Source organism: Sapajus apella, unplaced genomic scaffold (genome assembly GCF_009761245.1).
Source record: "Sapajus apella isolate SASKATOON/1434 unplaced genomic scaffold, GSC_monkey_1.0 scaffold1649, whole genome shotgun sequence".
In the NCBI taxonomy this organism is placed as follows: Eukaryota; Metazoa; Chordata; class Mammalia; order Primates; family Cebidae; genus Sapajus; species Sapajus apella.
The window spans coordinates 1-12,362 of record NW_022438575.1 but is presented as its reverse complement, the minus strand read 5'-3'; the positions used below and the strand labels follow the sequence as shown (position 1 = coordinate 12,362).

Sequence of the window (12,362 nt, the reverse complement as noted above, 5' to 3'; positions counted from 1 at the left end):
CCAAACTAAAGGTTTTGATATTTCCCTGGGCAGAAAAGAGAGGGTGTACTGCAAAGATCGTCTCTAACAAACACAGCACCCTCACAGCCCAGAGAGACAGCTTCTACCTTTATGACAACAAACTTTGAAAAGAACAAACCAAACCTCACACACATTTTCATTTTCTTTCTGATTTCATACTCCCTTCTTCAGCCCCTCAAGCAGCGGGGATAACGTGAAGGCTCTCAGGAACCTTTTCCCATCAGGTCCTACCTGGAAAGTAGTTCCCTACCTTGGGGGTTGTCTTCAGTGAGCCTGAAGACGCTCCCCAGAATCCAGCCTTTAGAAACAAAAACATCAGGACAAGTCATTAGAAAGAGTGACTCACCCATGCCTCTTCCTCCAGCTGAAGCCACGCTGCCTCACACATCATTCCCTGGTCTTTGCTCTGCATAGACAAACCTTCCTACAGCCTCTCTGGCTGGAGTTCTATATTGGCCACATCACTTTCTCTCAGGAGACCCCAATCCTCCTTCCTAGCGGGATCCCAGAATCAGGATTCTATACACTCAAGCAGCAAGCTGGTCCCTCATGAAGTGAGTTACTTCACGGTACTTACTTCTCACCCTCTCCTGGGATAGTTTCTGCAATTAAACAAAAGAAAATATTATGAGGATGAGATCCTGCAGTGCCCTTCACATAGAGCTGTTATTCTCTTGGCAAGGGTAGAAAACCAGAAGCGGTACAGTGGCTGAGCCAATGGTCAACAGCCCGAAAACCATGAGGATGCTTATGGAAAGATAAGATCTTTATTCACAGAATTCACCTTTAAAGTGGATTTAATGGGCAAACACACAATGTTGAATGCAAGGAGGAAAACATGTTGAGGACAGTGCCTCTGCATCACAGCCCATAATGGAGGCTGCCATTTGAAAACCTCCCAGTGTATTGCATGGTAGTTGGGAAGACACTCCCACTGAACTTCACCCCCACAAAAAGAATTGCATACACTGTACATAGTGTACATTTTCAGATTTTCGTATCAAAATTAATTGAGAAGAAATCACAAAAGCAAAATTTCTTTAGAAGACAAAGAAAAGGAGTCTTACATAGAGGCTTTGCTCCTCCCGGTCTTCTTCCTCCTTCCAGGATCTGAGTCCGACTGTGCCCGCCTGGTCGTTCGAAGATACTGGAAGGACACAGAGGAAAGCTCAGCACCCTGGTGATTGGTGGCTGTGAGTTACTCACGGAGCTTTGCTGGATGTGGGGTATGGAGGTGGGTGATTATCAAGCACGAAATGAGTTGCTGCTGGGCCATTCCCCTGGGTGGAAGAGGGTTGGCCAGGGAGGGCAGCAGGAAGGAGAGGAGACATGGAGGTCTCCGCCTCATACTGGAGGCATCATGCAGCAACACAAGAGTCAACCAAAAATGGAAACTCAAATGCACACTAAGGGTCAATGGAACCTTCTGCCTCTCACACGTTTTGAAGCTCTTTTAAACAAACAGCATATTCAAGACTATGTCAGTACTCTAGGACCCAATCATGCTGCTGCCAGATTTAACATCAGTTTTAAAGATGCATAATGAAAACCTGGGTCTAACCAGCCCCTTATCTGAACCCAGACACTTTCTTCTATTGATTCCAGGTTTTAAAACTCTTTCAAACAATTGACAATCAGAAAATCTTGAAATCCTTCTTATGACCTGGAGCCCCGACCTTCTCCCACTTCCTGTGGTCCTGTCTTTCTAAACGGAAGAAATTTACATCTTGCATGTATTAATTGATGTCTTTTGTCTCCCTAAAACATGTAAACACCAAACTGTAGCCAGATCACCTTGGACATACGTATTCAGGACCTCCTGGGGCTGTGTCACCAGCATGTCCTTAACCCTGGCAAATTAAACTTCTAAATTAGATTGAGACTGGTTTTAGGTAACTTTTTGGTTTGCAATGTGTAATCATGGTGGGGTTCATTCTTTAGAAGAGGACACTAGGGATTTATTGTGTCAAACAGAAATAACAACAACATTTATTTACATGATTTACGTCCCAAGAATATTTTTCCATTTATGGATTCACATAAAGGGAAATGGCTGTCACATAAATGGATGTCACTGCAGTTCTGTTTTTCAGACCTTTCAAACCTTGAATAAAAGCTAAGTCGAACAGACAGACGGATTCAATTCTAGGCAAAACAGTCTATTGTAGTTATGTACTAAACTTTTGTTACAGTCGATGATGGAAGAATGGGAAATATTGGAATTATATTCTATAAAACAGCTGGTGTTAATCACACGAGAGTTCCTTCTTCAGTCCACCTTTCCTTTGTCATGCATGTGTAGTAATTGCCTAGGGAGGATCCTATCTTTGTACTCGCCAGTGCATTGAGCATAGTGTATTTCAGGAAGGGAGACATGGGCTGGATGCTGGTGTGTGTTAACTCTGCAGTGCAGAGCTGCAGTGAGTGTGGTGAACTGGTAACCCGATGCTTTTTTGCTGTCTTGTCATTGTGTCTAATGAATGTAGTTTGCAGGATTTGATCATTTCTAGGTCTTGTCGTGATAAGAGTTTTCAACTATCTCAAAAAATATCTCCATCTTATTTGTTTGGGGCCAACCGCTGAGGAATGTCCCCAGCACTGAAAGGAGTTTCTCAATATTTCTAAGTAGTTCTTCCTAATATTCAGAGCTTGCATTTGGCCCTGTTGTCAGAGGCATCTGGGGCAGCTCTGTATTATTCACACCAAAGGCTGTGCCGTACCCTGCAATTACATTCACTGTTGTCTGCCCTAAGCCCGTGACTGCTGCAGCCATCTTGGAATCATAGACAGTGTTTGGGATCTCCGTAGACTCATGTAAATCTAGGACTAGCATGTGTGAGGGAACCAACCTATGGCTACCCGTGATGGCAGGGTTGAGAGCCATCCTCCTCAGGGTAATAACTGCAGTTCAACAATTCATTATTAATTCAGCTTTAGAGCTATATCCCTAGGTTCATATCTTGCCTCCTTCCTTTAGGGGCTTAGAAGCATGGGCACATTCGTTAGCCCTTCGGTTTCTCCATTCAAGGAGTTTGTGGATAGTAAACAATCACTGTTTAGGCGAGGTCTGTAGTGAGCATTGAACGGGTGTATTAAAATAAACTGTGTATTGTGGATCTTCAGAATGGTAAATTAAAAAACAACTGACTTGCTTGATATCTCAAAGCTTAACATGTTCCAGAGCTGCATGCAAACCCAAGAGATAAGCTCCCAAGTCAGGGGCGATGCCATAACGCACAACTGCTCTGTCCAAAAATAGTCATTTCAACTTATCTCTAACCTTGGGACGAAAGAATGAGATACCAGTGTCAAAAATGCTTTTGGTGACATCCTGATTCCACACAGTAGCTACTTCTGAAAAAAAGAAACAATTTAAGTGCATGTTGTCTACAAAATGGGCCAGTGACCTGATGAAAGATCAACAGATACCTGGCCAAATGGAATAAACACCAGTTTACTCGGGGAGGAGAATTATCTACCATAATGGAAGGTTCTAAGCATGTGATATCATATCCTGTATGATTTCTTTCTCTTAAATGAAAAGTGGCTCCAACTGAGGCTGCTGCCAAGTTATGGACATGACCGTAGCTTGGCCTTGGAAAGTGTTCTGGATGGTGTCACGGGAGACCTGATTTGTGCATCCCTTCCTTCTAAGGAGGGTGATAGGTTAGGTGAAAGCATATTATTCATATCTCTGTACATAGGGAATTTTGAATAATCCACAAAAGTATGTTTAAAACTATGTTTTGGTAAGTAACCTGGCCTAGATACAGATATTATCAGTATGTATTTGGGAAAACTTCTGATACGAGTAGAAGGAACACGCTCTCAAATACTGTGAACTAAGGAGGGAAGCCATGGGAATAGCAACATTAGATTTCTTTCCTGTGCATTTTCTTTCACATTTCCACAATTCCAGATTCACTTCAGATTCTGAAGTCTAGAGTTTAAAAGATAATTGATGGTGGAAAGACAGAAGCACAAGAGACGTTCCTATATTCTTCCAGTCAACACGAAGAGGGAAGTTAGGTATGCAGAATCTAATCAGAAATGCTGCATTTTACTCTATGAAAAAATAATAAATACAATAGCATGAACAAAGAATTAAAACTATAAATTATGGAATAAGTAGGCAAAGTATTTCTTGAACAACCTTACTATGCCAATTAGAAGGACACCATTCCGTAGGTGAATATGGACAGACCTTCAGAGTAACAATATACTTGAGAAGAGAGGTATGAAGCTGAGAGCTTCTTTAACATTCTGCATATGGAAAATCGGAGATAGTCTACAGGAATGCTATCCATGCTAACAAATTCATCAAAATTGCAGAGTACGAGGTTAACACTCAAACGGCAGTTGTGTTAATATGCACTCAATATAAACAATCCAATAGTAAGATTACAAATGTAATTCCATGGATAACCTCTGAAATCGTTAGATACTTAGAAATAAATCCAACCAGTCAAATGAAATACTAGTAAGCTGGTAAGAACAGAATGTGACTGAAAGGAAGTAGAGAGGGTACAAATAAATGAAAAGGCATCCCATATTCACAGGCAGGAAGACAAAACCTGACTAATACACAATAGTACAAAATGATCCAAAGACGCACAGCAACTACTATCAAACTGGGAACAGCCATCTGTGCAGAAATGGAAAAGATAACCCAAAAGTTCTGATGAATTCTTATATGTCTCAAATAATCATAATAATGTTGAAAAAGAACAGCGTTGGAAGATACACATTCATGAGCCTGAAATCTACGAGAGGAAAAGATACAGAAATTCAGACAGCAGGGCCCTAGCATGGGGGCACCTGTAAAGATTGGAGATACGGAATAGAGAGCCCAAAATTCAATGCATGCATACACAGTCAACTGATCTTCAACAAAGGTGCCGAGAATACACAATGGGAAAAGGAAGGCCTCTTTAACAAATAATGGTAAAACTCCATATTCTCATTTGAATAAAGAAATTGAGCAGCGTGCTCAAGGTTGTGCTTCTTCCTCCATTTACAAGACACTGGAGCTCTGCATTGAGCCCAGAGCGAATCTTCACCCTGTCCCCCATGCCCAGAGAGAGCCCTTGATATCTGAAGTAAACAGCAAGAACAGACAAATGAATGTGCTGCCATGAAACCTAACAGTTCAGAAGGTGAGGATCAGTTTCTCCCAAGCATCTGGGCACACTATGGAAGAACTGTTGTCTCCAGGATTAAGTAACTGCCATGACAGAACTGTGTCCCAAACCAAAGGCTTTAACATTTTGCAGTGGCAGAGGCAGAAAAGCGGTGTCCTCAGAAAGACCATCTTTAAATAATAAAGCAAGAAGAGGTGATCACAGCAGGGTGCTCACACCTCTCACCACTATGACATTAAACTCTGACAAGAACAAACCTCGTCCATGTTTTCTTTTTCTTCTCTTTCTACATGCTCCCTCAGCCTCCCAGGCAGGAGGCAGAAGCTGAAGGCTCCTGGGAACCTGCTTTATTAGCTTCCACCTGTAATCTTGTTGCCTACCTGGAAAGGCATCTTCTTCACTGTTGAGATTTTCCAGTGTACATTCTTCAGAACCACCAACATCAGAGTAAGTCAGAGAGAGGTGCACTCACTTGTACCTCAGCTGAAGCCACATCGGCTCACACATCCCCTGGCTGGTCCTCTGGGTTCACATGCATTCATACAGCCCCTCTGATCAGAGTTATACACTTGCAAAATTATTTGCTCTCCAATATTCTTTAGAATACTAGACCCCCAATATTCTTAACCAGAGCCCAGAATCAGGTTTCTATATATGAAAACCAGCAAGTCTGTTCCTCAGCAGGTGAGCTACTTCAGGGTACATACCATAACCAGGGAGCGATGAACTCTGCAACTAGACAAAAGAAGACACTATGAGGATCAGACTAATTCTTCTGCACCCCTTAGCCCATTCCCAGATCTGTTAGTCTCTTGATGACTTCAGAAAAATAGTTGTAAGACAATGGTTGAGTCAAAGGCCAAGAATCAAACATGCTAGTATAGAGGACACCTGTGGAAAAGAGAAGACCTTTTCCCACAGAATTTATCTATGCAGTTGGTTAACATTGGCAAACACACAGTGCCTCAACCAAAGAGGAAAACTGGTGTTGAGGAAAATTCCTCTGCCTTACAGTTGATAATGGATGCTGTCATTTAAAAACATTCTAATATATCACGAATCCGATGGGAAGACACTCCCACTGAATTCCACCCCCACAAAGAGAATTGGACATGTCTTACATGATGTGCCTTCTCAGATTATCACAATTAACAGAAGGAACGGAATCAGGATACAAACAATTCTTTTTTAATTTTGTTTTCTTTTGAAGTTTAAGTTCCAGGATGCATGTGCAGGACTGTGCAGGTTTATTACACAGGTAAACATGTGCTATGGTGCTTTGCTGCATGTATCAACCCATCACCTAGGTTTAAGCCCCGCATCCATTAGCTATTTATCCTGATGCTCTCCCTGCCCGATCCCCACCTGACAGGGCATTCTTTAGAGGACAAAAAAAGGGGTTCTTACCTCGTCATCATCCTCAGAGATGGTGTTCCTGGAATCCTCAGGAGGAGCTGGAGGGAGACAGAGTAAAAGTCAGTGCCCTGGTGGCTGGAGACTGTGAGTAACTCAGGGAGCTTTGCTGCATGTGGCATATGGAGTGTGGGACTGAAGATTCTGAGACCGTCTCAGAGAAACAACTATGTTCAAATAGTACCGTGAGGGAGTCTCACCAGCTATCTTTCATCTTAGACAATGCCAATGCCTAATCATACTCTCGCATTCCCAAATCCCAAGAGATGTTAACCAATCAAAACGCAAGGCTTAGATGTTTGCTGTGACACAGGCAGGAAAAACTGGTCTCCTGAGAAAAGTCATCATTAAATACCAGAGCAAGAAACGATGGTTACAAACACAGCCCACAAAGTCCATGGACACACATCCTCTCATCTCTATCTTATTAAAATACAGCAGGAACAAGTCAGTCCTCTACAGCTTTTTTTTTTTTTTTTTGGTTCTGGCTTCATACCCCCCTTCCTAGGTTCCAAAGCAACAGGTTTAACCCAACTGCTCCCAGAAATACTCCTAGGGTATCATTTTTGTTTGTTTGTTTGTTTGAGACAGAGTCTTGCTCTGTCACCAGGCACGAGGCTGGAGGGCAGTGGCGGGATCTCAGCTCACTGCAACATCCGCCTCCTGGTGTCAAGCAATTCTCCTGCCTCAGCCTCCTGAGTAGCTGAGACTACAGGTGCACACCACCACGCCCAGCTAATTTTTATATTTTTAGTAGAGATGGCATTTCACTATGTTGGCCAGGATGGTCTTGATCTCTTGATCTCGTGATCCGCCCACCTCAGCCTCCCAAAGTGTTGGGATTACAGGTGTGAGCCACTGCGCCCGGCCTAGGGTATCATTTTCTACCTGCACAAATTGTCCTATTGCAGCTTCCCTCATGGATGGCGTCCACTGGCCAATCTTTAGAGATACAAATCTCAGCAAGAAGTTATTTCAGAGAGTGACTCACCCACCCTCCTACTCCAGGTGAGGTCACACTGATTACATGAGATCACCCTGAGATTTCCTCAGTGTTCTCAGGCTCTCTCTAGGCTCTGTGGAGCCAGAGGTCTTCAACAAGGCATTGCTCACACTTTCCAGCCTTCAAGTGAGAAAGAGGAGCTGAAGGAATCACCTTTCCATTTTTCCTTCCACTGGTCCATTATATGTGTCACCTCCAATCCCACAACCCTGAGATCCCAACTTTGATGTGCACGCTTTCAGTGAGATGAGTCCAACAATCAGACCCTGGGCCAGGCTCACGGCAGACATGCAAGACAGCATGCTGTGGGGATGGAAATGCTCTCTCCTGTACGGCTGCTGGGCCATTGCATGGTGGCTGTTGTGAGGAGGTTTTGAATATTTCATTGTATATATTGAAGTTCATTTAACTATAAAGAGACATGTATATGACAGAAGCACACTAGATGGGACAGCTCCAGAGATCCAGACATGAGGAAGACCTGACTCCCCTATACTGGTGTTTTTTGCAGAATCGTTTGCTGCTGTGATCCTACCACACATTTACGGTTACTTCCTGGGCATCTGCACAAGGGCCAGACACTGTGTGGGGCTGGGGATACGACAGTGAGGACAACATCAGGTCCAGAGGGATTCCAGCAGGGAGGCGCTTGCACCCAGTGGAAGAGCGTGGCCCTGCACACCCTGTATAGACTAGATCACAGCAGCAGGAGCACAGGGGTAGGGGCGTCTCACTGTCCTCAGGAGCTCGCCCTCATCTCCAGGGACCCTGACTCAGAAGCTGGGCAGGCTCCAGGAAGAGAGTGGGGCTCAACAGGCTGGCCAGGCTGAGAAGAACACCTTTCCACACCTGCACTAGATTCCAGCCCAGGGGTGACCTAGAGCTCATCCCAGGGATGTGTTTGCTAAAACATCCATGGAGCCTAATGTGTCCTTCCCAGGATGGAGCTCTGGGGTAAGGACAAATGAGGAAGACATGGCTACTGCCCTGCTAGTAAACACCCACAGCCAGGGTTCCTCTTTTTACCTGTGGGAAGACTATGACTTTGAGATGGAAGATTTGAAACAATTTCCAAAATAAGTGGAAACTGAGATGTTACGGATTCCACCCAAGAGTTGAAAGGATGACCTGGACTCTGGGATCAGTCCCCATCCCTTTGCTGAGATCACCCTGCACTGGAACTCATGTCCCTCACCACCTGCCCTGCTACTTGGGAGTGCTGCAGACGCCCAGGCCAAGAGCTGGGGGACTCTGTCCAGTTGAAAAGCATTTCTGGGCCAGAAGACCCTTGACCAACAGGGTCTACTGAAGAAACATTCCTCGGGAGACTTCCAGAAGAGGTGAAAAATAAAAACTTACCTGTCTCAGCCCCAAAAAGATCAGGCCTGGGACCTCTCTGTGTCTGGCCTGATCCTGAGGTCCATTCCTACTGACTCATGTCCTGTCTGCTCTGTGTCAGAAAAATGGGGACCTGATTCCTGTTCTGCCCCTCTCAGCAATTTCTGCCGGTGTCTTTGCCATCATCACACAAAGACACGGAAGACATGGGTCAGGAAGGAGCTCCTTTCTGAAGGCATTTAGAGTGATGTTCACACCAAGCTTTCGACAGAGAGGAAGGCCAAGTCCTACTCACTCCTCCCCAGAAGGGGTCTCATATCCTGCCTGGGCCCCGGTGATGCTGCTGAACTGATGCCTCTAACATTGCAACCTTGACATTCTCCTTTAACAACGTCCCAGATGTCCTCATTTTTCCCCTCTGATCCTCTAAATCATGTTCCCCTTCAGGTCTAGCACGAGGTTCTCTCTTGCTCTCTCCCTTGGAGCCCAATGAGCAGCTGTCCATGAATTCTGAGAACCTCAATGTAGGCAATGCTGACATTTTCCTTGACTCGCACACAGAAGCACCCCTGCAGCACCACTGGGAAGCTTCATCTAGATTAAAGATGTCTAGGACAATGTGGTCATGAGAAAATCACTTCTGGGGTGAACAAGTGACATTGCCCGATGAAACGGTTTCATTCTTTTGTTCCATTGGAAAAATACTGACACATACAGGACAATCAAATTTTTCTGAAAAGCAATGCTTTTCCACAGAATGCATGCTCCAAAATAACCCCTCAAACCATCATGTGGACCACTTGATCCTCACCATGACCTAAAGCAGCTACCTTGGCTCTCTGTGTGTGAAGGATTTCAGACTGAAATAAAAACCTATTTCAACAGTAGCATCAATAGGCCATGATGGAGAATCTCCTGTCCCAGAGCCGAGTTCTTCATGGAGACATGTTTCTCACATCACGCCTCAGATCCTCATACCTATCAGGAACCTGAAGCCAGGGGGTTCTCCAGACACAAGCAAGCAAGAAAACCCCCTGACTCATCATGTAGATTTGTCATTAGGAAGAAAGTGGTATTAGAATATATACAATGTTAGCAAGGGGAACAACACACTATGGGGACTGCTGGGGGGGAAGTGGGAGGGAGAGCATCACAATAAGAGCTAATGTATGCGGGGCTTAATACCTAGGTGATGGGTTGACAGGTGCTGCAAACCATGCCACACTTTTACCTATGTAACCAACCGGCATATCCTGCACATGTATCCCGGAAATTAAAATCAAGTTGAAATTAAAAACGAAATTGCCAGAATAGGCAAATCTAGAGAAACAGAAAGTAGATTAGGCTGCCGAGGGCCAGGGCTGTGGGGCTTGGGAAAAAAGAGAAGTGACTACTAATGGCTATGGGGTTTCTGTGAGGGGGAATGAAAGATTCTAAAATTAGATTTTGACAATGGGTGCACAATCCTGTAAATATAGTAAAAACACTACATCACCCACTTTAAATAAGTGAATTGTTTTGCATGTCAACTATGTGTCAATAAAGTGGTTTAAAAGAAAAAGAACACTTACGGTGGTCAATTGGGGCTGTAGAGGTGGTCTGCAACAAGAGAAACAAACACAAAACACCATGAGCATCAGATCATGCTGGGTGCGGCTGGTGCAGGTCTTTTCACTTGGTGACATTAGAAAACCACGTCACTGGTCCCCAAATAAAGCACAGAAGATGCTTGTGGAAAAGGCAGTAGGGTGTTTTGGAATATTTAGCAAGTGTTCATGTCAGCTGGCAAATACAAAGTAATTTTTCAAGAAGGCAAGGGTGCTACTGAGAAATATGCTCACGACCAGTTTGTAAGTTATGCCACCTTTTGACTGACATCATCAATCAGGCCTCAGTCGGTCATAAACTCCAGTGACTGGTCACTAGAGTCCATGACAACTGAGGTCTGATTCACAAGGCAGTCAAAAACGATATTCATTGGATATTCTAGAAGCCCCAGAAAAAGACATTTCTCCTCGAGATGAACAAATGCATCTAACCAGGTCAGAGGGCATCTCCTCCTCCTCCTCGGCATCTTCCATTATAGAGCTGAGTAGAAGAAAAGGACCTAAGAGAACACAGAGTGACAGTCAGGGCATTGGTGCTGCTGAGGAATCTCACAAGGAGCTTTGGGGAATGTGGACGGGGGCTGGAGTGTGTGGAGCTGGGCGGTAGACAAGCACGGACTGAGCTGCTGCTGGGCCATTCTCCTTGGTGCTGAAGGGAGGCAAAGGAGAGGGGCAGAAAGAAATGAAAGAGCCTTGGCTTCCTAGCTAGGGCAACCTCATCAATGTGAAATAGTCATTTGAACAACCGGTGAATACAGAAAGGCAGTGTACTATAGAAACAGGAAGTAGATGAGGGCTGCCTAGAACCAGGGGTGTGGGGGTTGGGGAAAACAGAGGAGTCACTACTAATAAGTTTTTGAGGGGGAATCAAGAGCTTCTAAAATTAGATTGTCACAATGGCTGCAAAACCCTGTAAATATAGTAAAAACACTGAATCACCTACTTTAAATGGGTGAATTGGTTTGCATGTCAACTATGTCTCAGTAACTGTTTAAAAGAAAAAGAATACGTACGGTGGGGATACGGGGCCACAGGATTCAACTGCAATAAGAGAAAAAGAAACACCGTGAGGATGACATCATGCTTGGTCCTGTTGGCACAGGTCTTGTATTCACTTGGTGACATTAGAAAACCAGATGACAGGCCGGGCGCGGTGTCTCACACATGTAATACCAGCACTTTGGGAGGCCAAGGCGGGCAGATCATGAGGTCAAGAGATTGAGACCATCCTGGCAACATGGTGAAACCCTGTCCGTACTAAAAACTACAAAGAAAGCTGGGTATGGTGGTGGCAAGAGCCTGCAGTCCCAGCTACTTGAGAGGCTGATGCAGGAGAACTGCTTGAACGCAGGAGGTGGATGCTGCAGTGAACTGAGATCACAGCACTGGACTGTAGCCTGGTGACAGAGAGACTCTGTCTCAAACACAAAACAAAACTAAACGAAACAAAAAACCAGATGTCAAACAGTGATCAAGTCACTGGACCCAAATGATGCATGGAGGATCCTTGCAGAAAACGCAGGAGGATTGGAATATTTACCAAGTATCTATGTTGGCTGGGAAATACAAAATTATTTTTCAAAAAGAAAACGTTGCTACCGAGTAATATGCTCACGACCAGTTTGTAAGTTATGTCATCTTTTGACTGATACCGTCAATCAGGCCTCAGTTGGTAGTAAACTCCAGTGACTGGTCGCTAGAGTCCATGACAACCAAGGCCTGATTCACAATGGCAGTAAAAAATCCTATTCACTTGATATTCTAGAAGCCCCAGAAAAAAACACTTCTCTTTAAGATGAAGAAATGTATCTTACCAGGACAGAGGGCAGCTCCTCCTCT

General features: G+C 44.4%; 1 long non-coding RNA gene across 1 annotated transcript; it reads right to left on the bottom strand.

Moving 5' to 3' along the window:
* Positions 1 to 2,197: 2,197 nt before the first annotated feature.
* On the bottom strand, positions 2,198 to 3,609 carry LOC116546908. The gene is made up of 2 exons (XR_004266881.1): positions 2,464 to 3,609; positions 2,198 to 2,342 (listed from the first exon to the last, which is right to left on the bottom strand). It is a non-coding gene; the product is annotated as an uncharacterized LOC116546908 (long non-coding RNA).
* Between the last annotated feature and the right edge of the window lie 8,753 nt (positions 3,610 to 12,362).